The sequence below is a fragment of the Ambystoma mexicanum genome, chromosome 7q (genome assembly GCF_040938575.1).
Source record: "Ambystoma mexicanum isolate Mex_15411 chromosome 7q, UKY_AmexF1_1, whole genome shotgun sequence".
Taxonomy (NCBI): domain Eukaryota; kingdom Metazoa; phylum Chordata; class Amphibia; order Caudata; family Ambystomatidae; genus Ambystoma; species Ambystoma mexicanum.
Window position 1 is genome coordinate 304,240,421 of NC_090941.1, and position 25,726 is coordinate 304,266,146.

The window sequence follows — 25,726 nt, forward strand, 5'->3', positions numbered from 1 at the left end:
CCGCCTTATCAGAGGCCGAGATTTCAGAGGCAATATCTCAGCTCCAGCCGGGGAAAACACCGGGCCCAAACGGATTCCCCGTTGAAACCTGGCAAAAGCTAGGAGCAGACAGAATGGTGGCCCCCCCCTGCACAGAATGTTTCTTGCCGCCCGGGAACAAGGGACTCTCCCACCAGACCTATGTAAGGCGACCATCGTGGTCATACCCAAACCTGACAAACCTCCACACAAATGTGCTTCCTACAGACCTATATCATTGATTAATGGAGAGGCCAAGGTCCTCGCAAAACTCCTGGCGGTGGTTGCATCCACCCTGATTCACCGGACCAATGTGGATTTCTGCCCCACAAATCGACCCGGATGAATCTACGCCGTCTCCATTTGGCAATGGAGAGATCTCCGATTATAATCGGACCTTTGGCCCTGCTGGCAATCGATTTTGAAAAAGCATTCGATTCAATTCGATGGGACAGCCTTTGGGAGATCATGCGCCGTATGGGATTCGGGGGAAGTCTTTTTAGGATGGGTACAATTACTCTATACTAACATCCAGGCGGAGGTAAGGGTAAATGGATGGTCCTCTCGATCCTTCCCCTTGGGCCGAGGTACGCGGCAAGGATGCCCGCTCTCCCCCCTTTTGTTTGCCCTTGCAATTGAACCACTCGCTATTTGGCTTTGCCAAAATACAGCCTGGACGGGGTTTAGTTGGCCAGAGGGCTATGAGGACCGTACATCTCTTTACGCAGACGACCTCCTTATATACCTGGGAGACCCGCCTCGATCCTGCCCCATCGTAACACAGCTGCTCGTCCGCTTTGGTAAATTTTGCGGACTCAGAATCAACTGGGATAAATCAGTTTTCTTCCCTGTAAAGGGTGGAGAGCAGGCCATCCCCCAGGAGTGCCCGTACCGAGTTGAACGACAAGGCTTTCGATACCTGGGAATCTGGATATCCGGGGACCTGACAAGTTATGTAGAACACAATCTCCGACCGGTTCATTATCGATGTCCAACACTGGAAACTTCTCCCCCTGACCCTTATGGGTAGAGCGGCACTCTTTAAAATGATGACCCTTCCCAGATATCTTTATGTCCTTCAAAATGCCCCACACAGAATCCCAGACTCAGAGTTTCACCTAGCAGAGACACTTCTTAGGGACCATATATGGGGGGGGTCAACCACGAATAGCGTTAACCACTCTCCAGAGATCGATCTGGGAGGGGGGAGTGGGAGTCCCCCGTCTCCAAACCTACTACTGGGCATCACAACTGGCTGTGGTTAATGATCTTCTCCACGGGAATCGGGACCTACCTCACATACGCGCTGAGATGGCTACTATACAAAATGCAGACCCGCTGACCATTCTCTATCAACCCCTCCCGAGAACCCCCCACCCACAACTACAACGCACCTCACTATGGTCTGGAGACAGGCACACCGGTTCGTTGGGTGGGACAATAAAGTTACCATCGCACAACCTCTCTGGCAAAATAATAATCTAGCTGCATCCCGTGAGCTTGAGCCATGGCCCAACTGGATGAAAGCAGGGGTCACGCGAGTGGGGGATATGCTCACAGATGGGAAACTGACCTCATTTGAAGATCTACAGTCACATTTCCATATCCCAAATACGGAACGGTATCATTACATACAACTAGCCCACGCTTTAAGAACCCACTTACCAGCAGACACAAGGCTACCGGACTACACCCCCATAGAGCGCAACATCCTACCAGCGTATATTCCCACCAAATGCACTTCCATGTTATATAATGCCATATCCTCCTTTGCTACACCCGAACTGAATGAGCTCAAGGCGAAATGGGAAGCGGATGTGGGAGAAATAGATCCAGAGGACTGGATACAAGTCCTCATGCATCCTCGAGAAATTGCTATCTCCTCTAGGCTCCGACTGGTGCAGTTGAAGATACTGCACCGGGTATATTACCCTAGGACGCGACTATATGGCTGGAAAAGGGCCCCAAACCCAAATTGTCTCCGATGCGGCGAGGAGGAGGGAACCTTCTTTCACAACTTGTGGGCATGTCCCCGGATACAAACCTTTTGGAATGCATGCTGTGGGGAGCTCTCCAGGGTCCTGGGCCGGACCATACCACTGGACCCAAAAGCCCTACTCCTGGGAGTACCTAATGAAATCGAGGCTAACAAGTGGGAGAGATTGCTCCTACACACGGCAACAGGGCTGATCAAGCGTAATATAGCGCAGAAATGGGGAGCCCCTGACCCCCCGACAATGGATCAATGGAAACTGGATATGGACGTGTGCGCCATGATGGAGCATAGGATCTATTCTGCAAGGGGCTGTCCCAACAAAGCCTCGAAAATTTGGGATAGATGGGAAGAAGAAGCGATCTAAGACTCCCTCCTGCATGCTGGGGAGCGTGCAATGGGTATTATGTACTACACGCCAATATATGTACTAAGGAAGACTCTTGACCACAGCTGATATGTGTACTGCCTTTGTTGATTGAGACTGACCATGATAGTCCTTATGTTGATTTGTTTTTGTCTTGTGATTGTTGTAATACAATGATAATAATAAAATACTTTATTAAAAAAAAAAAAGACCTCTTACGTGGAAGGGGGGTGGGGGGGAACTCCAAGGTGGCCTAGCCAGAGCTCGAGGATGACGATTGGTGCTGGCCTATGCCTTTGGGCACCTGCCGGTCCCCTGTTCCCTATCCTTTGTCAGGTGGGGGGCCAAAGGCCCTTCCCGTCCAGTCCCATTGGAATGCATTGACCTACCAGATAGCCACTCTCCGAGCCCGGCCATCTGGTCATTGGCCAGAGGAATGTCTGCAAGGACCAGACGGCTGGGCTGCTCTCGAAGTCCTGATGGGCGTCAGTTTGAAATTTGTCTCCAGTTGGGTCTATAAGGAACCCAACGCTTTTGCCAAGAGGTCCCACTCTGTCACTCTGGGTACACAGATGACAAAACTTAGTCACCTTCCTCCGGATTACTATAGACTGGGTGAGAGGGACCTGTCTGCACTCCTCTTGGTTCTCGCTGCCCAACCCGGGCTCCATGGTGAAACCCCAGGCCGGCCGGGGGGGGTGTGCCCCACACGATGCACCAGCAGAGACTGGCCTGCTGGGGTGCTCTTCCGAGCACTCCATGGGATCGATTTGGTGCACTTGGTCCGTCTAGGGTTGGACTGCTTGGCCAGCCTCGGCTGTTTCAAGCAATTTGCTTCCACCTGCCTTGGGACCGTGTCAAGGGTGTGCTTCCCTCGGGGAGGGCCCCCTCGTGTGGGCGGCTCTAGAGCGAAGGCCGAGCAGCCCGGCAACTCCCCAGTGGTCAGATCAGACGGGATCCCCTGGCAAGCACCAACACGGCCCCTCCTCCACTAAGCACGTTTCTCCAGCAGTTCGGAATACACGTTGGCTGCTGACCCCCTCTGTCGCAATACCAGTGGCAGCGTGCTGGCCAACCCCCCTACCGGTTCATGTTGTGCCTGGCCTCTCCCACCCACCCACCCTGTGGCATGGCGGAGTAGGCCCGGCCGCCGGCGCACGTGTGACCAACCTGTCCACCTGACCTGCACATGTCTAGGGATTCTCTTTGGCGCTCGGGTCCTGCAGACAGCTCCAGGGGGTGCAAAGGTTGGCTCTCAGGCAGTCGCGCTGCTCCCCCCCCCATTACCACCCTCCAGCAGGTGCAGCTACCTCATTGATCCTGCCAGTAGCATATGAGTGTCTCAAAGATTGAGCCATGCATGTGTAAGTACAAATGACTGGTACAGTGACACTGCAAATGGCTCATTAAGTCAGTTATGGTTCCATTGATCGCTCCATCTGTTACTTGGATAACTCTGGTAATTCTAGAGCTAATACATGCCGACGAGTGCGGACCTCCCGGGATGCGTGCATTTATTAGACCAAGATCAATCTGGGCTCGCCCGGCCGCTTTGTTGACTCTAGATAACCTCAGGCCGATCGCACATCCATGTGACCGCGACGATGCATTCAGATGTCTGCCCTATCAACTTTCGATGGTACTTTCTGTGCCTACTATGGTGACCACGGGTAATGGGGAATCGGATTCTGGAGAGGGTGCCTGAGAAACGGCTACCACATCAAGGAATGCAGCAGGCGCCCAAATTACCCAATCCCGATTCCGGGAGGTAGTGATGAAAAAGAACAATACAGGACTCTTTTGAGGCACTGTAATTGGAATGAGTACACTTTAAATCCTTTGAGTACCCATTGTAGGGCAAGTCTGGTGCCAGCAGCCGCGGTAATTCCAGCTCCAATAGCATATATTAAAGTTGCTGCAGTTAAAAAGCTTGTAGTTGGATCTTGGGATTGAGCTGGCGGTCCGCCGTGTGGCGAGCTACTACTGCCTGTCCCAGCCCCTGCCTCTTGGCGCCTCCTTGATGCTCTTGACTGAGTGTCCTGGGGGTCTGAAGCGTTTACTTTTTTCAAAGCAGGCTGGTCACCTGAATGCTTAAGCTAGGAATAATGGAATAGGACATTGGTGGTTCTATTTTGTTGTTTTTCTGAACTGGGGCCGTGATTAAGAGGGACGGCCGGGGGCATTCGTATTGTGCCGCTAGAGGTGACATTCTTGGACCAGTGCAAGACGAACCAAAGTGAATGCATTAGCCAATAATGTTTTCATTAATCTACTGTCGTTTTTGGTTGTTGGTCTTCAGGTCTGCCACTCTGTCAAATTCCCTAGGAGTGCCGTTAACCTCCGGAGGGAGGTGTCCATGTCTGTTAGCACGACTAGGAGGTTGTCGGCAAAGGCAATTGCCTTATGGTGTTCCCCACCGAATGTAATCCCCTTTATTCCCCTCTCCTGTCTAATCCTAGCTAGGAAGGGTTTGAGAAGGTTTGCGTACAGGAATAGTGACATGGGTAGCCCTGCTTAGTACCACTAGTGATCCTTATCGCCTGAGAGACATGCCCATTGATAGCTAGCCTGATAAGTGGTGCTCCATAGTTGACTTTGACCAGGTGGAGAAGGGCCGGGCCAAACCCCATAAGCACCATGGAAGCAAACAAGAATGACCGTTTGACTCAGTTGAATGCCTTCTCTGCGTCTAGTGCTAACACCCCCTACCTTCCGGACTGCCCTGCTTGACTTCTCTATCAGGTGGGATATTCACCCAATGTTGTCAAATGTGTGTCTCCCCTTGACAAAGCCTGCTTGATCCGGGTGGATCAGGTCAGTGATTACTTTATCCATTCTAGATGTTAGAATTTTTTGTAAAGATTTTGGCATTAAGGTTTATTAGGGCAGTAGGAGTTACAGAGGGTTTGTTTCTTGTTTGGCTTAGGGAAGAGGATTACCTTGGCCTCCTCCATGGACTGGGAGATGCGGCCCATATCGGAGAAGGAGTTGAACAGGGATGTCATTAACGAGACTAATGTGGTATGGAACGCTTTATAGAATGTGGCGGGGTACCCGTCCGGGCCAGGGGCTTTATTTGGTTGTAGCAATTGGATCCCTGCACGCACCTCGTCTTACGTAATCGTCCCTTCTAAAGCGTCACCCTGGCTCTGTTCTAATCTTTTTAGCCAGCAAGATATCAAGAAGGCCTTTTGGAGGTCACTCTCCGGTGCCTCCGTAGAGTAGAGGCTCGTATAGAACTCTGTGAACGCCTGCAGGATCTCTTCTGTACATGTGGTTTCCTGTCCCTCCACCATCTGAATGTGGAGTGTTGTAACTGTCGCCTCCTTCTGCTTAACCTACCTGGCTAAGAGCCGGCCTGTCTTGTTTGCCTGGAGGTATTACTTCTGCCTCAAGAATTGGAGCGATTTTACTGCTTGTTTAGCTAGAAGGATATTGATTTGCCCTTTGATATGCCTATACTCCCTCCTGATCATTACCCCCCTATCTGTCTCCGTTAACCCCGTTCTAGGTCCACCTGGAGGGCCTTCTCCTGTTTGGCTCGAGATGCCTGCTTTGCTACGAGCATCCCCTGCATGGTTGCCTTAAAGGCGTCCCATACTACATGTTCCTGCATCTCCGCAGTCTTATTTTCCCCAAAGAAGTTCCGGTCGGACTTGTGTATTTCATCACAAATTACCGCATCAGCAGATGTCAGGGGAACCGCCACTTCCAGAGGGCCCCCCCCACCCCCACTGGATTTCTAGCTGCAGGCGAGTGTGGTCGGGCAGGGCTATGGTCTCCCTTTCTATGATCCGTACTTGGCAAAGCAGTGTCTCTGAAACCAGTATGTAATCAATTCTTGAGAATGTTCGGTGCACATGTGAGTAGTAAGTATACCCCTTGGAGTCCCCTTTTAGTTCATGCCATTTATCTGCTAATGCCATTCTGTTATGCTAGCCTGTAGTTTGCTAGATGGGCCTTTAGATGTGGGTGTCCTGTCCGCGCTTCTGTCCGTGGATGGGCGCCAAGCCAAAACCCTGTCAGTATTAGCTGGCTTTTTGTTAACTGGTCTAGCTTCTCCAAAACCCCCTGCAAGTATTTGTCCTGCCCTGAGTTGGGGGCGTACACTGTGGCGATTGTGAGAGGCCACCCCCCATTGTAGCTGGACGAAGAGGAATCTACCTTCCTTGTCGGCTTTTGTGCCTTTCGTCGGGTAGGTGTCTAAACGCTATGAGGACCACTCAAGCATTTCTCTTGTCGTTGGCCTGCAGAACCTCGGGGTACCCTCTCAACTTCATTCTGTGTCTGTCTTGCTTACGGATATGGGTCTCCTGGAGCGTCACAATGTTGGGCTTGGTATCCTGGAGAAGGTTCTCCAGTTTCCGTCTCTTAAATCGATGTGTTTAGTTCTCTAACATTGACTTTTAGTATTTGGATCCCTACCCATACCCCGTTACATCCTGAGAGTAACCATGTCGAAACGATCCCCCTCAATTTAAGCCCCCCACCCTCCCCATCGCCCCCTCCGGCTGGACTCGGCTCAACTTCCCCAGGCCGTAACGTCGTCCTAGGTTGCTGGATCTCGTTCCCATCCCAGAGAATAACTGCGGGGAGAGCCATTCCTCTGCTCTCCCCTGTTTCCAAGATTCGTCAAACCACCCCCCCGTCCCGGAGCCGACCCTTGGGCTGACATTCCCTGTATAACCCCACTGGGTCTTAACCCTTGTCTCGTGATCCCCCACCGCTACTGTTAAGTGGACAGCTTATTCAGCCTGGGGCTTCGGTTGCTGCCCCTCCGCAATTGTTTGTGTCTTGTCTTTGACCTCTCTACTCTTCTCCACTCCCATGGCTTCTCTTGGTGGCCTTCATGTTCTGGCCTCCTATTATGTCCTCCCCCTGCATCCCCTTCTTCAATATTCAGGATCTTGGGCCCCTCATCCAACGTAGTGATGTGGTGTTGGCGCCCTTCTCACTTGAAGACCATTCCAAAGGGGAATGTCCACCTGGATCTTATCTGGGCTTTGGTCACCGGGCCCATTTTAGTATGGATTTGGCCAGGTCCTGGAAAAGTTCTATGACCGCGCTGGTCACTTATCAGGGTTGCTTTCCTCGCCGCTTGGAGGATACATTTGTTTTGGTCGTATCGCTGTAAAGCCGTCGCCACTTCTCTTGGCCTGGCCCCGGGTTCTTCTCGCCGCGGACCTTCTATCTATGAGAATTTCTCCCCCAGCCATGTCCAGCAAATCTTTGTACACGTGCTGCATTGTTTCCCTGAGGTCGGCATCGCTCACACTTTCTGGCAGCCCCTTCACCCTGATGTTGGACCTTCCTGAGCGGTTCTCCAAGTCCCTGACTTGGAGATCCAGGTTGTGTCGCTACTGCATGCTGCTTCGCTAATACATCTATCTTCTGGGTGTTTTCAGCGAGTTCTTGAATGGCGTTTTCATTTGTATCAATTCAACTGTCTGTGATTTCCTGCAGGGATTGTGCAAGTTCTGTGCGTATTAGGCTTAATTGTGTCTGAAGGGTAGCAGTCATTTGGTCACTGAATGCCTTAAGGCACTGTTGCAGCACCTTGCTCGTGACCTCTTGCCCCTGTGGCAGTGTCAGGGGTTCCTCCGACTGCTGTCTCTCTGTCACCTCCCTCTGGGGCCTTCCCCTCATTTCTCCATAGCTTTTGGAGGGTCCCTTCTTGTTTTGAGATCTTGGCCCTCGAGGGGCCTTTTTTGGCCTCCTTGCGCAATATTGCCTGGTGATGGCGAGTGCCTGCCTGCACCTTACTGTAGGGGGCTTCTCCCCAGGCCTCCGAGGTTCCTCTTGACCATGGGGTATTGGCCAGTTCTGTATGAAGGGGATGCTTCTCTCTCCCTCCTGTGCGCAGCGGGGGGTCTAGCTCCCCTTTAGAGCCTGGGTTAGTTGCCCCCTGGGGGCAGTGGGGCTAGTACACTCAAAGGTGAAAGTGGTCATGGTCGCAGTGTCACACTGGCCTGGAGCCCAGGAGCTTCTTGAATTTCTTCCTGGGGTGCCCCCCGTGCTCCCACCGCTCCTGATCCTCTAAGTATGCTCTTGCACCAGTGGAGGTTCCTTCTCGATTAATCTTGCATGGCAGGATTAGTTTTCATAAGGGTGGGTGGTGGAGCGAAGCAGCACTTTCCTGCGGAGTCAAATGTGGGGGGTTGGGAGCACGCGCCTCCTCTGCCCCTCACCCCCGGGTTCCTTCCCTGGCCGTTAGCGGGGGGGATGCTGCAAGAGACTTAGTGCTGTCACCCTTCTATTACTGCAGTTTGCCTCTGATGTTGCTGAATGGTATGGGCTTCGGCCTTTGCCTGGGTCCGGGTATGCTGCGGGTCTCCTGCCGTAGGGGGGGGTCCCCTTGCAAGTGTAGGTTATGGTGCGCTGGAGCAGATGCTTTCATAAACCTCCATGTCCGTTTGGGAGGGGACCGTCTTGCGTGTGCCTGCTTCATGGCTGCCAACTCCCTTAATTATGCCTACTTACCCTGCGCCAGCTGGTGCGCATCACAGCTCATGGGGCCCCGGCGCCGCGTGGTTCGTGGAGGCCCTGCGCTGCGTGGAGCCAGGATTGCTGTATGGGGCAGAGGCAGGCGCAGGATTTCAGGGTAATACGAGCCGCTCCCTCATGTAGCTGCTGGGTGTCCGGGCTGCGCTGGCTCTGCTGTATTGCCGCGCTGCAGTGCTTGCGCCAGTGTGTCCCGGCAGGCGCGGTGGTCCAGCAGCCTTGTCTCCCCCAGGTCAGCCGCCGGGGATCCGTGGTGGTCCGCTCACACTTCCCAGTTCCGTCTAGGTTGCCTTGGCTGAATGGGCACCCTGCGTCTTCTGCACCACCCGCGTGGGTTCTCCGATCTCCTCCGGCTCGACTGTCAGTCCCCACACAGGCATTTGTCTGCCCTTTCTTGAGTAATCTTTCTTCCACACTTCTCAATCCATTTTTCGTCCAGGATGTGGCACAGAGGGAGTGCTGGTCTCCAACGTCGACGATGTGGCTTGGCTGCACGACTCGGGCAGCGTTGGTGCTTATTACTTGACACCTTACACACCTTTGATACCGTTGAGCATGCCCCCTTGCTCGTCTGGGCCGGCCTTTCTGGTGCCGTTCTTTCCTGGTTTTCTTTGTTTCTCTCCAACCGAACAGTCAATTTCCAACCCCCCTTTTCACTCTGTACCGTCTGCCTTGAGATGTGGAGTTCCTCAGGTTTGCTCCATCTTCCAGGTTTGTTTAACATGTACATGTAACCTCTTACCAAGCTTATCTGCTCTCACGGCTTCCACTTATTCTTAACAAATGACACAGATCCTGGTCTGTTCACTCCTTTCTCAGTTACGTTCCTCTATGGTGTCCTTACAAGTTATGTCCTCTATGGACCACTGCAACACCCTATTTCTGGCACAAACTGGCTACTTCCTATGGCACCTTCAGGTCCTGTAGAACTCTGCAGCCAGAGTAGCCACTTACACACCTAGTTGTGCTCACATTACTCCATGTGTGCACCATCTTCATTGGCTACCCATGGCCAAGCCCATTCAGGTCAAGGGCTAACGTCTAGTTCATCATGCCTTTTATGGAACTGGGGCAGAATATCTACAGGCCAAATTCTGTTTGTACATTCCTGCTCGGCCACTCCGCTTGGTAAATGCCTGATAATAAATACTGACAAAACTGCCTGGTACATATAAATCCATCATACATCCATATAAAAGTGCTGTGTGCAAAATGCGTCATAAAGTGAAAGCAGAACCATATTACTTCAAGGCAAATCGTAACTATTGGAAATGCCTGACTAAAGTGCGTATAACGGATTCAAAAAGTGCCAGGTGTGCTTGAGAAAAGTGTCAAGTGTTTCAGAGTTCCTTCCACTCTAATCACATTTTTAATATTAGGCAGTGTGAGTTGATTTTCATGTTATTTTAACTCACTGTCCTATAAATCCATATTTTGAGTGACATTTGTAAATTGAAAATGTTCTGAGACCTTTAGTTGTCTATAGTTTACCTGTACTTGGTCACACTACAGCACCATTATGAAAAGCAAATAATTTATAGATCTATAATTGCCCTTCAAACCTCTGGCACTGTGTATCAGCGTGCCCCTGCTGAAGGTGTGCAGTTGTGATATCTGTTGAGCCCTTACAGGAAATATTGTGACAAAAGATTGTGAACATTTGAAATAATAAAGTTTTCTTTTTCTGTTATCCAATTCTTGCAGCGATTCATATGCAGTTATGAGAACAGTTTTTCCATAAATGTTTCACTATTCGGCTTCTTTTTCTTCCAATCCCCCAGGTAAAGCAGGTTCACTCCATATGGCTCCACCAATTTGATCTTTGGTTTACACATGTATATGTATTATTTGTTGCTTTATAGTACAAGCACTTGTCATAATAAAAATACTTCAATTACCCAATTGTCTATTTCTTTAAGCTGTGTTATTTGTTTTTAACCCCTTAACTGCCAATGCCCCCGCGCGCTCCAAGCCCTTTCTTGGTGGTTTCGGTATGTCGCCATTCAATCCCTTGTACCTTTCTATTTACATGAGATATCTTGCTCAAATTTGGCCCCCTTTCTTCCCACATGTGATCATAACGCCACCTAGGAATCCTAATTTGCTGTATGGGGGTGAGAGAAAATAGCCGAAAAGGGAGCACATTTCGTGTTTTTCAGAAAATGCCAATAAAATGATGTACAAAGAAGCCTGTGGTTGTTTCCTTGTAAGAGCTAGGAACAAATGGTTTGCTGTGCTAAATTTGCAATTTTCCAGGCTTTCAAGAACAGGTTGAGTGGAAACCAAATAAATAAGGTTACCATCAATTTTCTGAGAGCTATGCGAGTTTATCCCTTTTTTCCCCCCCAATAGTCCATGTGTGGACGGAATGGAAGAGAAGGGTAGGAGAGCTGAAAGGGAAGACCAAGGCATACATTTCTGAAAAGTGACAAAATTCCACGTTAAGGAAAGGGTGATTTGCGCAGGTCAGGCAACATCTATGTAGGGAAAATGCCCATAGTTGGTGAAAGATTAAAAATATTTCAGTTAAAAAGGGTATGTGCTGGACATGGTTGGACCTGTAAGGTAATGGCTTCTGTGAATATTGAGAAAAGCAATGTCCCGCTACGTTCCCCTGACTTTTCCAGTTAGGAAATCGGATATACTACAAGCCAAAAATGGAGTCATAGTGCACAGGAATTTTATGCCGACGGCCTAAACAGACATACTTAGCATGTGTAAATAAGGAAAACAAAAGTGAGGAATGGCAAGCATACCATTTTTGAAAGAGCACAGGCAGACCTTTTGAAGGGTAGGTGACTTGCGCAGGTTGCAAAAGCATACAGTACCTAAATCAGCAACTACATGTAGTTCACATTTGGGAAATTAAAGGGTTGTGCAACAAAGTGCAGTAGCAAATGCATGAAAATGTTAAACCAAGTGAAAACAACAAATGTCCTACCATCCCACATTCCCAAACGTCTCCTGACGAAAACTGTACCTTATGTGTCAGTGTACCTACCTGGGTGCAAATGGAAAAGGCCAAACCACTGGTAACCCAAGTGTTTCAGGAGAGCAGACTCCCGTAGGAACCCACAGAGGTCTGACTTGCGCAAATTGCCCTAGAATGTTTTACCCAAAAGCCCAGCAAAGTCTGAAATTTAGGGAAAATAAACACAATTTCAGACATTTCCAACCTGGAAACTACTGAAACATACCGCCAACAACACATGGCCTACCTTCCCACAGGTGTCTGGATGAAAACAGTACCTCATGTGTGGCTGTACCTACCTGGGTGAAAAAGAAAAAGTGTTGACCATCCCCAGGTCCAAAGGCAGTCCCAAGGAGCACCAGCAGGGTCTCCATCCTTTCCCTGAGGGGAAATTCTGTAATGCTGCCTAGCCAGAGCTCCAGGATTTGGATGACTCTACCATGTGGGCCCACCATCCCCACATGCAGCGGCACTCCCAAGGAGCCCCGGCAGGGTCCCCGACCTTTCCGAGAGGGAGAAGCTGTAACACTGGCCAGCCAGAGCTCCAGGATAGTTTGTTCTTGGCCTTAGGCAGCTGTCTCCCATATGGAGTGACCATCTCTAAGTGCAGCGGCTGTCCCAGGGAGCCCTGACAGGGTCCCCTTCCCTGAGGGAGTGGGACCCTTCTGTGGCTTCCTGGAACTGCTGCTGGGCTGTGGGAGGGTCAACCCACATGGGAGACAGCCGTCCAAGGCCGGGGACATCACCAACCATCTTGGAGCTCTGGCTGGCCTCTTACAGCTTTCCCCCACCAGGGAGCCCCAGCAGTGTGCCAATACCTCCACGAAGAGAAAAGCTGTAATGTAGCCCAGCCAAAACTCAAGGACGGCTGGAGGTGATGTCCCCGGCCTTCGGCATCTGTCTCCCACGTGAGTCCACCATCCCCAAGTGCAGCGGCAGCCGAAGGGGGCCCGGCAGGGTCCCCCTCATGGAGAGAAATTGTATAATGCAGGTCAGCCCAGAGCTCCAGGATGGTCAGGGGTGCTGTACCTGGCGTTGGGTGGCTGTCCCTTGTGTGGTTTGACTGTCCACAAACCCAGCAACGGTTCCAGGGAGCCTCGGCAGGGTCCACGTCCTTCCCAGAGGGTGAAGCTGCAACAAAACCCAGCCAGAGCTCCAGCACAGTTGGGGTAATGTCCCTTGCCTTGGGTATTCGTTTCCCATTTGAGTCTACCGTCCTCAAGCACAGCGGCTGTACCAGGGAGCCCTGGCAGTGTCCCTGTCCCTTGCCAGAGGGAGAAGCTGTAATGCAGGCCAGCCAGAGCTCCAGGAAGGTGGCAGTGATGCCCCTGGCCTTGGGTGGCTGTCTCCCATGTGGGTTGACCGTCCCCAAGTCCAGCTGCAGTTCTGGGGAGCCCTGGCAGGGTCTCCATTCCTCCTTGGAGGTGAAGGGTCCCCATTCTTCCCCGGAGGTGAAATCTGTAACACAGCACAGCCAGAGGTGCAGCCTGGGCTTGCAGAAAGTCAACCCACATGGGAGACAGCAGCTCCAAGGGAAACACCAATGTTTTGCTGACATGGTGGGAATTTGTGGCCTGACCCTGCAATTGTGTCCCAGCCCACCAAAATACCTCCCCAGACTGCCCAATCCCGTAGAATAAAAAAACGATTTCCATAACGTTGCAGCTCCTTGCGTAAAGAAACCTGTAAACAGAACAAAAAACATTAATTACCTATGTTCAGCCCAGCAAAAACAAATCATAACTATCACGCTCCGATCATCCCCCCCAAGCCATCCCTGGTGGTCTAGTAACCCTCATAGCCCAGTAAAAGCACATTTGTCCCTTCCTAGGGGCAGATTTTTATTAAGACTATTAGTGACCATAACACCATTTAACAGTATAATTATAGGTTTATGGATTTTGGCCGACCCCCTCTCCCCAAACTGGTTGAAAATCCTCTACCACCTCCCCTCAATTTCTTTACATTTTTTAAACCACTGATGGTAGATGGTGGGTTGGGGTCAGGCCATATTGGATTGTGTAGGTGTTGGAGGGACTGGGTGGTGGCGGTGCGACCTACCCCAAAATCTGACATTTAAAAAAATTAGGTACAAAACATTTGGAAAAATTCAACTACTTCAGGTTCAATTTCAACACATAGATCCATAATTATGCCAACGGCGAAGATAGTTCACACTTTGGTCCAATTAAATGGTTATAATAAATCTGGAATATGATAAATATGTAAGAACCATGAACTGATAACTCGAGTAATATAATAAATTAAAATAAGGCCTACTTTAACAATATAAATACTTTCATGGAATATAAATGACTGAAAATATGAAACTGTTAATGAAAAGAATTACATATTGAGTACAACAAGGAACTGAGTGACAGCATAAAAAAAGGAGAACTGTGGCCCTGTTTCTAGGTGGACATATGGGAATGGAGCCACGAGACCCTGGGGGCGCCTGTACCTTCAGAAAGATAATAGCCAGTATATAAGGTATTCCCAAGGCGTCTACCCTATCCACTTTATCCTTTGCCAGGTACCAGTCTGTAATTCAAGACCTGGTAGAGTTTTGAAGAATGACCAACTCTGCATTAGAAGGCCAAAAGATCTGTGGGTATCGTCTTTGATCCCACTAAAAGTACATTTGAATACACAGTCTGCATGATGGACCGTGGAAAAGGCCTACTTGAACTTGGGTATGCAATGAAGTTGGCAGATGAGGAGGTTCAAGGTTGGCAGAGTTATTGTGCAGCTGCCTGCAGGAGGCACCATGGTGGGGACAGGCAGCTACAATGACAGCGCTGCTTGACTTCAAGTTGGCAGCTGACAATTTATAACTGATACGAATCACTAGATCTGAAGATAGTGAGTTACTCAGAAGAGCCAATCACTTTGTCAAGTACACACAAGGAGTTGGGCAAATTAATTAACACCCTTCCTTTCCCAGTATCAAAAGGGGCAGGACTATACAGGGAGGCTTTAGTAGAAGGCCTAGTATGGGAGTTTGGAAACAAGCGTTGCAGTAAAGAGCGGAGTGAAACAGGAAGAAGGAAGGCGAAGGGAGTTGAAGGAGATTAAGACCAGAGGTGAATGGGAGAGGAAGGTGAAGATGTGTCAAAAGAAGGGAAAGGGGAGAGCAGCGTGAAGAGGGGAAAACTAGCAAGGGGGAAAGGAGAGATGGAAGGTGAGACACAAGAGAAAGGAGGAAATTACTTGGAGAACAGTTTAAAAGGTACAGACAAAATCGGTGTAGGAAGATGAGGGCCACTGATGGAGGAACATTTTTGGAAAGGTACTGAGGAAGAAAAGGAAGGTGGAAGGAAGGAAGAAGTGCAGAAGGTGGACCCTGAAAATAAGGTAAATGCTGTGGAAGAAGTCCTGTGTCCATTAAGTAGTATGCTAGCTGGTGCCCGGTTGTACATCTTAACCTAATAACTATCCCATCAAAAGTAGATAAGGGTATTGGAAAGACGAGGAGGAGTGCAGTACCCTGGGTAAACCAACTTGACCGTGGTTTAACTCTCAACACCAAGCTGAGTGGGCCTCTCTTCGGTTTCTGGCCCTGCCGATGCATCACATCATCAGTTTCTGGCCCCTGGAAGGGCCTATCTTTGTCTTCAAGCCCAGGAGTGCCAGCACATCTTCAAGTCCAGGACAGACAAATGGTCTTTCTGGCCAGGAGAGCAAACAAATCTTCATGCCCAATAGGGTCAATGTGTAGTCAATCCGAGGAGGGTCAACCCATGCTCATATAGTGCTCTAGAGGGGGACTAACTGAACCAGGTTATAGGATCGAATCAAAAGAATCAAAATGCAATAGGGTCGAGTCAATAGGACAGAAAACAAAAAGGTCGATTTTTTAAATTTATTTTAAACCCCCGTTTATGGTATAAAAAACACTTTTTTTTCCTGTACGAACCCAAAAAAAATATATAAAAAAAAAGGCATTCGACCCTTTTGTTTTCGGTCCTATTAACTCGACCCTATTGTATTCTATCCTTTTGTTTTCGATCCTTTGACCGGACACTACTGAACCATTCCCACTTGGCAATACAACTCTAGTTGAGTAATATTAGAATACGGAAAGTGGCCATGGGAAAAGTCCTCTAGAAGAAAGAGGGACTCCTTACAGTGTTAGGAATGTCAGCAGAGGGAATGTTATGGGTGTGGAATGTGAACAGAGAACACTAGAAGAGAATGCAAGGCAAGTTGTATGGTGGTTGGTGTAAGGGTGAGGACAGAGAGAGTTGTTACAGCATAAAGATGAACTTAAAAGAAATTAAGTCACACATACTGGCGGAGTTCTGGTTCACTTCCTTAACTGGTGATGAGTTGCGGCAATGACAAAGAGCCTGCACTTGCCATTGAGTGAGGTTGCCCTGGCTGAACAGGTACAGGGTTAGTTGCACAGTCGAATGGTGTCTCAGTGGGACTCTCCAGGCAAGTATTGGGGATTGTCTGGGTTGTGCGTGAGCCTATGAGGACACAGGAAGCACCCTAGCAGCATAGCTGTGCATGCAGACGTCAGAACACGTGATCCAAGCACGCATCGTCCGGTGTTGCAAGTTGTTACCTGGCAATTTTAGACATGATAAGGAGTTTGACATGTGTGTTGCTTAGCATTGTAGCAAGCTGAAGGCATTCACTGCGGGCACTGCGCTCCGTGCTGTGCCCGTCCCACATGCACTGTAGCGACCGAAAGAAACACTTGCACACATAAAGAAGGGAGCATGGTGTAGCACAATTGGCTGTTACTGAGAGTTTTTTTTAATTGCACCTTAAAAGGGAGACTACAGACATTTGTCCCTGTGAACAAGGTGACAAATATCAAGAGCACGAAAATAGGGAAGCAACAACAACAAATTAGAAGATTATGGCAAATATACCATGCACTGGGTTATTCCTAGGTTATTAAATCGAAAGAAAGATTCCAGAAGTATATGTTAGCAGTATATGGTTCTAATTATTTGAGTTAAAAAAAAAATGCACTGTTTCTTTGTCGAGGTCGGGCTGGACAACAATTTCTTAAAACTAGCTGAATGCATCAAGATGGGCAACCAGTTTGATATATGCATAGCCAAGATGGAGAAGCATTACGAGGTGAAGGGGAACAACATTTTGGCTTGTTATCAATTTGCCATCAGACAACAGAAATATTGTGAGACCATTGAGGAGTTTGTTACAGCACTGTGAGGGTTGGCTATAAAGTGTTGTTTTGAACATTATCAGAAAGAGTACATTCCGTACAAGTTGATGATCAACAGGAGATCAAGCGTTCCCCTCGTCTAATGGGAACTAGCCCACTCACACTGAAGCAGCTATTTCCCATTAGAGAAACGTCCCTCAGACCTGGAGAGGCAGAAAAGTCGGAGGGCTGTTTCTCTAACGGGAAATAGTTGCTTCAGCGTGAATGGGCTAGTTCCCATTAGACAAGAGGACCTTTCTGCCTCTGCAGGTCGGAGGGCCGTTTCTCTAATGGGAAATAGCTGCTTCAGTGCGAGTGGGCTAGTTCCCATTAGACGAGAGGACCGTTCTGCCTCTGCAGATCAGAGGGCCGTTTCTCTAATGGGAAATAGCTGCTTCAGTGTGAGTGGGCTAGTTCCCATTAGACGAGAGGACATTTCTGCCTCTGCAGGTCACAGGGCCTTTTCTCTAATGTGAACTAGCCTTCTCAGTGTGTGAGCAGGCTAGTTCCCATTATTATGCAGACTTGGCTACTAGGGGCAAAAAGGCCATTTCTCTAATGGGAACTAGCCTTCTCAGTTTGAGTAGGCTAGTTCCCATTATTATGCAGGACTTGGCCACTAGGGCCAAAAAGGGCAATTTCTCTAATGGGAAATAGCAGGACTTGGCAACTAGGGGCAAAAAGGGCCATTTCTCTAATGGGAACTAGCCCACTCACACAGAAGCAGCTATTTCCCATCTGAGAAATGGCCCTAACAACTGAAGGTCCGTTTCTCGGATGGGAACTAGTATCAACCCAAACTGAGAAGGCTAGTTCCCATTAGACAAAAGGGCCATTTCTCTAATGGGAACTAGCTTCTCAGTGTGAGCAGGCTAGTTCCCATTATTATGCAGGATTTAGGGGAGCAAAAGGGGCCATTTGTCTAATGGGAACTAGCCTTCTCATTGTGAGTGAGCTAGTTCCCATCATTATGCAGGACTTGGCCACCAGGGGGCAAAAAAAGGGCCATTTCTCTAATGGGAACTAGCCCACTCACACAGAAGCAGCTATTTCCCCATCTGAGAAATGGCCCTAACAACTGAAGGTCCGTTTCTCGGATGGGAACTAGCATCAACCGGCTGTGCACAGCGTGCAGCGCTCCTTTCTCCGTGATCCTCTTCCTAAGCACGTAGACGACGTCCCACGTGAAAACGTCAGGGCGACGTAACAAATACAAGGCGTTATGCCTTAAAGGCATTTCAGAAACCATTGCAAACTTTAAAACAAACAATGCTAGCGGGTCTCATAGGGACTTTAAATGTGTGACTGATAATGAAAGCAATACAAGGCCTCCGTTTAGCCTTCTCTTGCACACATTGCAATGGGGTAAATGCACAATCCCCTCCCCGGGGAAATTCCAAATGGTCCCCCATGCAGGAGAAATAAAGAACTGAACTGTTATGCTGGCAATTCGTACCCATATGCGTCTGTCTGCATAAGACACATATCCCCATCTCACATACCAAATCCTGCAACCCCCTCCCTCTCCCTCCAGCATGGAGGATAACTAGCCGTTCCCTGTACTGTTCACTGGTACAGTGGAAGTCCCATTGGGACGGGAGGAACGCACTGTGCCCAGCCCCACGCCATAACACACATCTCCCACGGGTAAATTGCACATCTGCACGAGAAAAGCCCAAAACCAACTGAATCCACCTGTACTTTAAGTAAATCTCACCCCCAAAATACACAGAAATACCCCCTCCCCAATATTGCTTCACCCCTTTGATGCACGTTACATATCCTCAAAAAACACTGAAATAACGAAAAAAACAAACTGAATCCACCTGTACTCACATTACAAACCAGCAAAATACACAGAAATACCCCCTTTCCAATATTGCCGCTCTGCATTAAAGTAACAAACAAGAGATAACTTTAAGAATTAACAGAACTCAAATAACCAACAATACGCAGTGTTCTTTGCAACGAAGGAATCGCTCCACAAAACAGCCTTGCCTTTCCTCTCGTGCAAAACAGATGACGAACTGAACGCTTAAACCCACGTGATGAAGCGGACGTTGAAACCCACGTGATGCAGAGCAGCCCACGTGATGAAGTGGAGGCGAGCGTTGCTAGGGTCCGTTTCTCGAATGGGAACTAGCAAACTAACCTTTAGAAAACGCGCATGCGCAGTTTCCAGGCAGCATCAGGTGAGTGCATGCGATCCAGCTCTTGCAGTGAATTTTATATGCTTTTCTTTTAGCATCCATCAACTTAGACGTTCTCACTCCTTTGTTGTTATATTGTTAAGAGGAGCCCCTTTGCAACCTCTAGGAATGCACGTTGAAGCTGTAATTCCTTGTAGTGTACGTATCACTTATTGAAATTAAATATTGTAAGTACGTGATTTTCTAAACATCTGGTTTTGAAATTACACGGGCAGCCTGTTGTTGGTATTATATACACAGTAGCTGCTGGAAGCTCATTTACGGTAGGGTTAATGCTTGCAGAGGCAGTAACTGTTGTGCAGCTACTACACAGACCGTGCTCTGGTGTAAGTTACTATCTGTGCTGGATAATGCTCGCAGATGCAGCGACTGCTGTGCAGCTACTACACAGGCCGTGCTCTGGTGCAAATGACTACATATATACCTGCACAGGCTAATGCTCGCAGAGGCAGTAACTGCTGTGCAGCTGCTACACAGACCCAGCTCTGGTGTAAGTGACTAGATTAATTCTACCTGCGCCGGCTAATGCTCGCAAACGCAGTAACTGCTGTGCAGCTACTACACAGACCCTGCTCTGGTGTAAGTGACTACATATATAATTGTACCTGTGCCGGCTAATGCTCGCAAACGCAGTAACTGCTACACAGACCCTGCTCTGGTGTAAGTGACTACATATATAATTCTACTTGTGCAGGATAATGCCCGCAGAGGCAGTAAGTGCTGTGCAGCTACTACATACACCCTGCTCAAGTGTCTGTCACAAAGTGTGTAGGTGTGATGGAGTTCTTTCTGTGAATTGTTTGCCGATTCTGTGGCGTAGTATTTATTTATTTATTTTGCTTTGAGGACTGTTGTTTTGTACAGTTTGAGTTGTCTTTGGTATTTTATTTAGTCTTGTCTGGTGTATTGTTCTCTCCATTTTGTTTCCATTTTGCAGTTGGTTTTTTTGGGACGTTTTTTCAGTTCTTCTGTGAACCATTTTGCTGCCAGTTTTTTTGGTGTTGCTTTGAAGGTTTTAGCTGGTGCTAATTGGTTAATGGCCTTGGTGATCCAATTGTTGAGTATGTCTTCTGTTTTATCTATGTTTCTATCGGTGTATGTCTTCTGTTTTATCTATGTTTCTTATCTGTTTCTATCGGTGGGATCTCTTTCACCTAGGTTGTTGTGGTGGGTTGATAGCATGGCGGCCTCGTCCGCTAGTTTTGTTGCAAAGTTGGGGTTGTAAGAAGATGGTTTGTAGATCAGTAGGAATACTATGTTGGATTGGTTGTTGAGTTCTATCTTGATTTGGAGGGATTTATAGTCTTCCGCGTTGGTTGTGATGATTCGAGATGCTCAGGCGTGTTTTTTGTGTATAATTGCGATTCCACCTCCTTCGGTTTTCTCTGTTGGCGTGTATTCATTTATAATTGTTGTGTATTGCTTCATTCGCGATGGCTTTATAGTTATCTGATAGCCAGGTTTCAGTAAGGAAGAGCATGTCTGTGCCTCCTTTGCTTAGGTCATTGATTTCTGTTGAGTGGTTTGCCATGGATCTAATGTTGAGGAGGCTGCAGTGTAGTTTGCTGGATTTACCTTTTGTGGTGTTAGTATTGTTTGTTCTGACCGGTGTGGTGTTGGTTGGGTTTCCGTTCCAGGTGGGTTTTTCCCGGTTGAGTCTTTTGGGTGGGGTGGTTCTTTGTTGGTCAGTCTCTTCGTTGAGTAGACCGATAAGGTTTATGGTGGGGTTGGTTCGTTTCCGGATGGTAAATAGGGTAGCCACCCCTATGTTGTTCCAGCCTTGGTGATATAGGGGGTGTAGAGTGAGTGTGATGGTTTCCAATTTGTTTGTTGTTCTGGTTGGGGTATTGTCCATGGTGGAAACCGGGTTGCGATGTTTTATTAGTTGTCATCCGTTTGTGTCCTGGTTGGGTCTGTGTTCATGAAGCTTGTTGGCTGTCGGTTCGTTGTTGCTGTGCTGTTTTTGTTTACCACGTTGTCGTATGTGGACAGGTAGCGAGCATTGTAGTCTCTTTGCTCTGTTATTTGTATGTCCCCATGGGCCATCTCAGATGTTTGTCAAGTTTTTTGGGGTTGTGGGATCATGCTGGTCCGTGCCTTCCCGAGTGGTTTGGGATTTCTTAATATTTCTGTTGTCTTTTCTGACTTCTTTGTCTTTCTTGTGGCGAGGCATGATGCGTGGGTTGTGTTCCTTAGTGGGCGTCCTCTTTCGATTGGTGTTTTTCATGGTCTTTTGGGTTTAGTCTTTGCTGTTTGTGGTTTCTTGTTGCTTGTATTTGGTAGGTTGTGGGTAGTTGAGACCTCGGTTGATGGGACTTTGTGGTTCCGTTTGTTTATTGCTTCTTTCTTTTTTGGATCCTTTTCTTTTCTTTTTTTTTATCCTGGAGGTACTTTTTGTTATGGTTGTTGATTATTGGATTTTGCGCAAAGCAAACATGAATAATATGTGACGGAGTGCATGTGAATAGTGCCATTTATTAGTGCAGTGATGTTGGGGAGAATTCTCATTTCTGTGTTAATTCCCTTCAACCTTAGACACCCCCAGCTCTTTTGCTGGACTGTGGGACTTTTTAATTTTAACCCTGGAGTGAGTGAGACCCTTTTCCCACTGCCTCATGTGTTTTGACCTTTGGATTATGTGTTTTCACTGTTTTTGGAGTCTGACAAACTCCATATGCATCTACTTTTTGTATGGTGACACACTGCACTTCCAGTGCAGTGTCACTGAGAAATCCTTTAGATTTCTCATAAGGTTTAAAATACCTTTTTCTTGTGTAAACTACTGTTCCCAAGAATAGTAAAGTGAAATTGACTTTACTTACCTTTTCTCTTTGTGGGTCCAGCACACAGCATCTTAAGTGGAGTGCTGGGGGGTTACCTAGTAGCTACTTATCCTACATTCTCATGTAACATTTGTATGTTGCCCTACCTACTTTTAAATGGCTAGTGGCAGTGGTTTAATTTTTCCTACCATTCTGCTTTTCTACAGCAGGCTGAACCCCCAGCTGCAGTATAGCCGCCAGGGGTGACCATTTTATAAAAACGGCCCATTTTCTTTTTTTTTGCAATTTTCTGTTTGTGAGATATTTCTTGGGTTTTACTCTGTGCGTCGAACAGATTGGAGCCCTTTGTTTGTCTTGCCTTTGGCGCACTTCAGCCCTGAGGCCCGCCTCTGTTTCCAGTGTGTCTGGAAGGACAGGGCGTGAGGGAGGGTCCCGAAACTTCCCTATCCTTTGTCTCTAGGAATGCCTGAATGCAACCAGTCCTGAATGGCTGGCTGGCTGTCCTTTTAGGACAGCGATCCTGATGTGTCTTTGACAGCATAGCCTGTGCATGAATGGGAGAAACCTGCTTAAAAAGCGAGGGTTTTGGGACTAGAGGCAGAGTCGACCACTGGGAGAAACACCCAATGAACAAACCATGAACAAAGCTTGCTGCATCCTCCTGGACCTTTGAGTTGCTTGGTGAAGCCCTGCTGCTGTGCTGAAACTCCCTTTTTCAGAATGAGAAGCTTGGGAATGGACGACTTCTCCCCTTGGGTTAGTGGGACCAACTAACCCAGAGATGAACTCCACTGGACCAGCTTCCCTGTCTGGCTGTACTTCTTCATTGCTGCAAGAACCAAGTGCCATGGGTCGAGTGAAATGTCTGAAATCCGGCTAGAAGCTCCAGGAGTCTCCTAAGGACCTTCCATAAGCAGGACGACCCAGAGCTAGAGTCCCCTCACCAGACCCAAGGAGTGAAGGGAGCCCAACTGGTACCAGAGATCGGCAACAGTGCTGTTTACTAAGCGCTGAAACTGAAAAGAGCCTGTAGCTGCCAATGACCTACGAAGTACCACAGCAGGAGCCCTACAGATGTCCTCCCTCTTGTCCCCACAACTAAGGCTCAGGAACACAGGGTCTGTAGCGCTGTAGCAGGACAGAAGCCAGCTGGACCACTCTTCTTCAAACCAGAGGTACTGTTTAGATTTAGGGTATTTACCTCACTGTCTTGTAGTCTTGCTTTTCTCAGTTGTGAATTGCAGGGGCTTACTTTTAGAGTTGATTCCAACTCTGTTTTCACAGCTTGTGACCCTACAAGTGATTTTCTAACAAACTCTCTAACTTTGTGCAAGCTTCTTCTTCTAAATTATTTAAAGCTTGGGCGGACCCACGCAGGCGCTTCCCCATCCTAAAGGATGATGCGCACCTAACCCCCCAATCATTATTTAGCTCACATAAACTCACAGTTCCTCCCCGTCTGTCTCACAAAATCCAACAACACACTGCTCTTCTTCCTGCCACTCGCCCCGTCACCTCCCAACAAAGCCTTCCCACTCAACTCATCCACACCCAGCGCAGACAACCGAACCCTCATCAATTCTCTGTCTGCAACATGTCTCTCACATCTAAGTAGAAAATGTCCCACAGTCTCAGGCACCCCACACACCGCACAGTCCCTTGACTCTCGCTTCCCCACTCGGAACAGACAGTCATTCAGCCCCAAGCCTTTTGATTCTAAGAAGTACCTCCGCTCCAAAGACTGTTTCAAATTGACTTTGGCTGTCCTGGCTCCCTGCAGACTCTTCTAGCCCACTGACTTTGATATGGTTTGTCCCTCATAGGTAGTAACTTGTTTTAGACTGTTACTGCTGGGAAAGGCTTGTCTAGATTTCATTGGAAGATTTAGTTGTCCTCACATATACTGAGAACCTATTTAACCTTTTTCCTTCCTTTAAACCTTTCCTTTCTGCAACCTAGTGTGATACATAAATGCCATTACTGTCCTTGTGATTGAAGTCACCCCAGGGTGTAGCAACTGTGTATGAAGCATATCCTAAGATTATCCACTAACTTGCTCTGTTTCTGAAAAGTAATTTGAAAGTATATTTACATTGTTACATGAATTGCACGCTTATTTAAACATTGATAATTAAATAAACAACTATTTATAACTGAAACCTTGAGTGTAAGTGTTACTTGGCTACTTGTATTTATAGATTTCATTTGTACAGCTCAGTTATCCCTCTTGAGATGGGCCTGGCTGCTCAGTCACACTGCCAACCTGTGTAGTTAAGACCTATACCAAAAGGTGGGCTTACCTAATAGCAAGCAGATAAGTGTTGTGTAGTCTCACACAGTGGGACTACACCAATTTGTACCTAACAAGTCAGCATGGAAATGTATTGATTGTGAGGGTGCTGGGTTCCTGCTTTTGACTGGGATGGCAAAGGATTCTCACCCAGTGGGTGCATGCAATGTTTAGGCCTCTTTCTTCCACTTTGGCCCAACATAGTCTCGGGCTTTATCCATGCCACATTGGGGCTTGTGAGGGTGTTGGGTGCCTGCCTTTGACTGGGATGGCAAAGGATTCTCACGGGTGCATGCTATGTTTAGGCCTCTGGCTTCCACTTTGGCCCAACATAGTCTCAAGCTTTACCCTTGCCATGGCGGGGGATCATTCAGCATAAGTGCAACTAAGCAAAAGCAGAATGACAATCTTTATTGGTCTGCATATCATCCTACAAACTTACTGTTCTGAAGTAATCAGTAAGTCATCCCAGAATCATCCCCAAATCATCAGGGACAAACGTGCAATCTCTTGAAGTGATCAGTAGGTCACCCTAAAAACATCAGAAACAAAGAGTTTTCTAAAATGGGGATGATGTTAGCATATTCATTGTCATCCTAAGCTCATCCCCATATCATCACCCACCATTCTGAGATATTTGCTGATGACTTTTAACAGCGTGATGACGTCTGATGATGTGGGAATGACTTCTAGTGTAGTTCGATGATCAGATGACCCCAGGATGGTCTCTAAAGTCATCCTTTTAGACCAGGGCCTCCTACCTTGGATCACAATCTCACTAATTTGGTGCAAATCCCGCAAGTGGGTGCATGGGAATCCCATGCGTGTGTGTGTGGGCTGCAGACCCCGGATCACATGCTCACCACTTCAGTGTGAAACTCTGGCCAAGGCTCTTTGGGCAAGCATTCAGGATGGGCCTCACACCTTTTAAACAGTGTGATATATTGAGTGGGCACCTCACTACTTAGAGCATAGTATCACCCGTTGCTGGTAATCTCTCAACTGAATGTACAGTTTCACACTTGGTCATCTCAGTGACCCCATGTATATTAATGGAGTCAGTCTCGATCTGGGAAGACAATTATATTTCTGTTAAAACACTCTCTCACTCCAGTTTTCTCGATCTATAGATCCATACCATATTCATTCATTGTGTGTGCAGGGGTGATAACTTGTGTCTGAGAGAGCTCATTCTTTCATTCGGGAGAGATAAAGGGGTAACAACCCCCTGTATGTGGGATCAGGCTCATTTTGCCCCATGGGCCCTCACTGCAGAATGAGTGAGCAGCTTTTAAGACCCTGCTGATTCTGCTATCCTACAGGCTTGAGCCTTCTATCGCTTGCCCCATCACAGCTTCCAACATTCTGAGCGGCACCTTATGTACAGCAGGCAGCTCGGGACATGCCTGTT

General features: G+C 48.1%; 1 protein-coding gene across 3 annotated transcripts in view; it reads left to right on the top strand.

Annotated features, from left to right (window-relative positions):
* Window positions 1-19,130: 19,130 nt before the first annotated feature.
* The window catches only part of FBXL3 (F-box and leucine rich repeat protein 3), a 168,279-nt gene continuing 161,683 nt past the window's right edge, over window positions 19,131-25,726 (top strand). For 2 of the 3 annotated variants that reach the window (XM_069639780.1, XM_069639782.1), the window contains exon 1: window positions 19,131-19,224. The gene's annotated coding sequence lies outside the window, so the exon portion shown is untranslated. Of the gene's footprint in view, window positions 19,381-25,726 lie in introns of all 3 variants that reach the window. The other variant, XM_069639781.1, reaches the window with a different exon arrangement.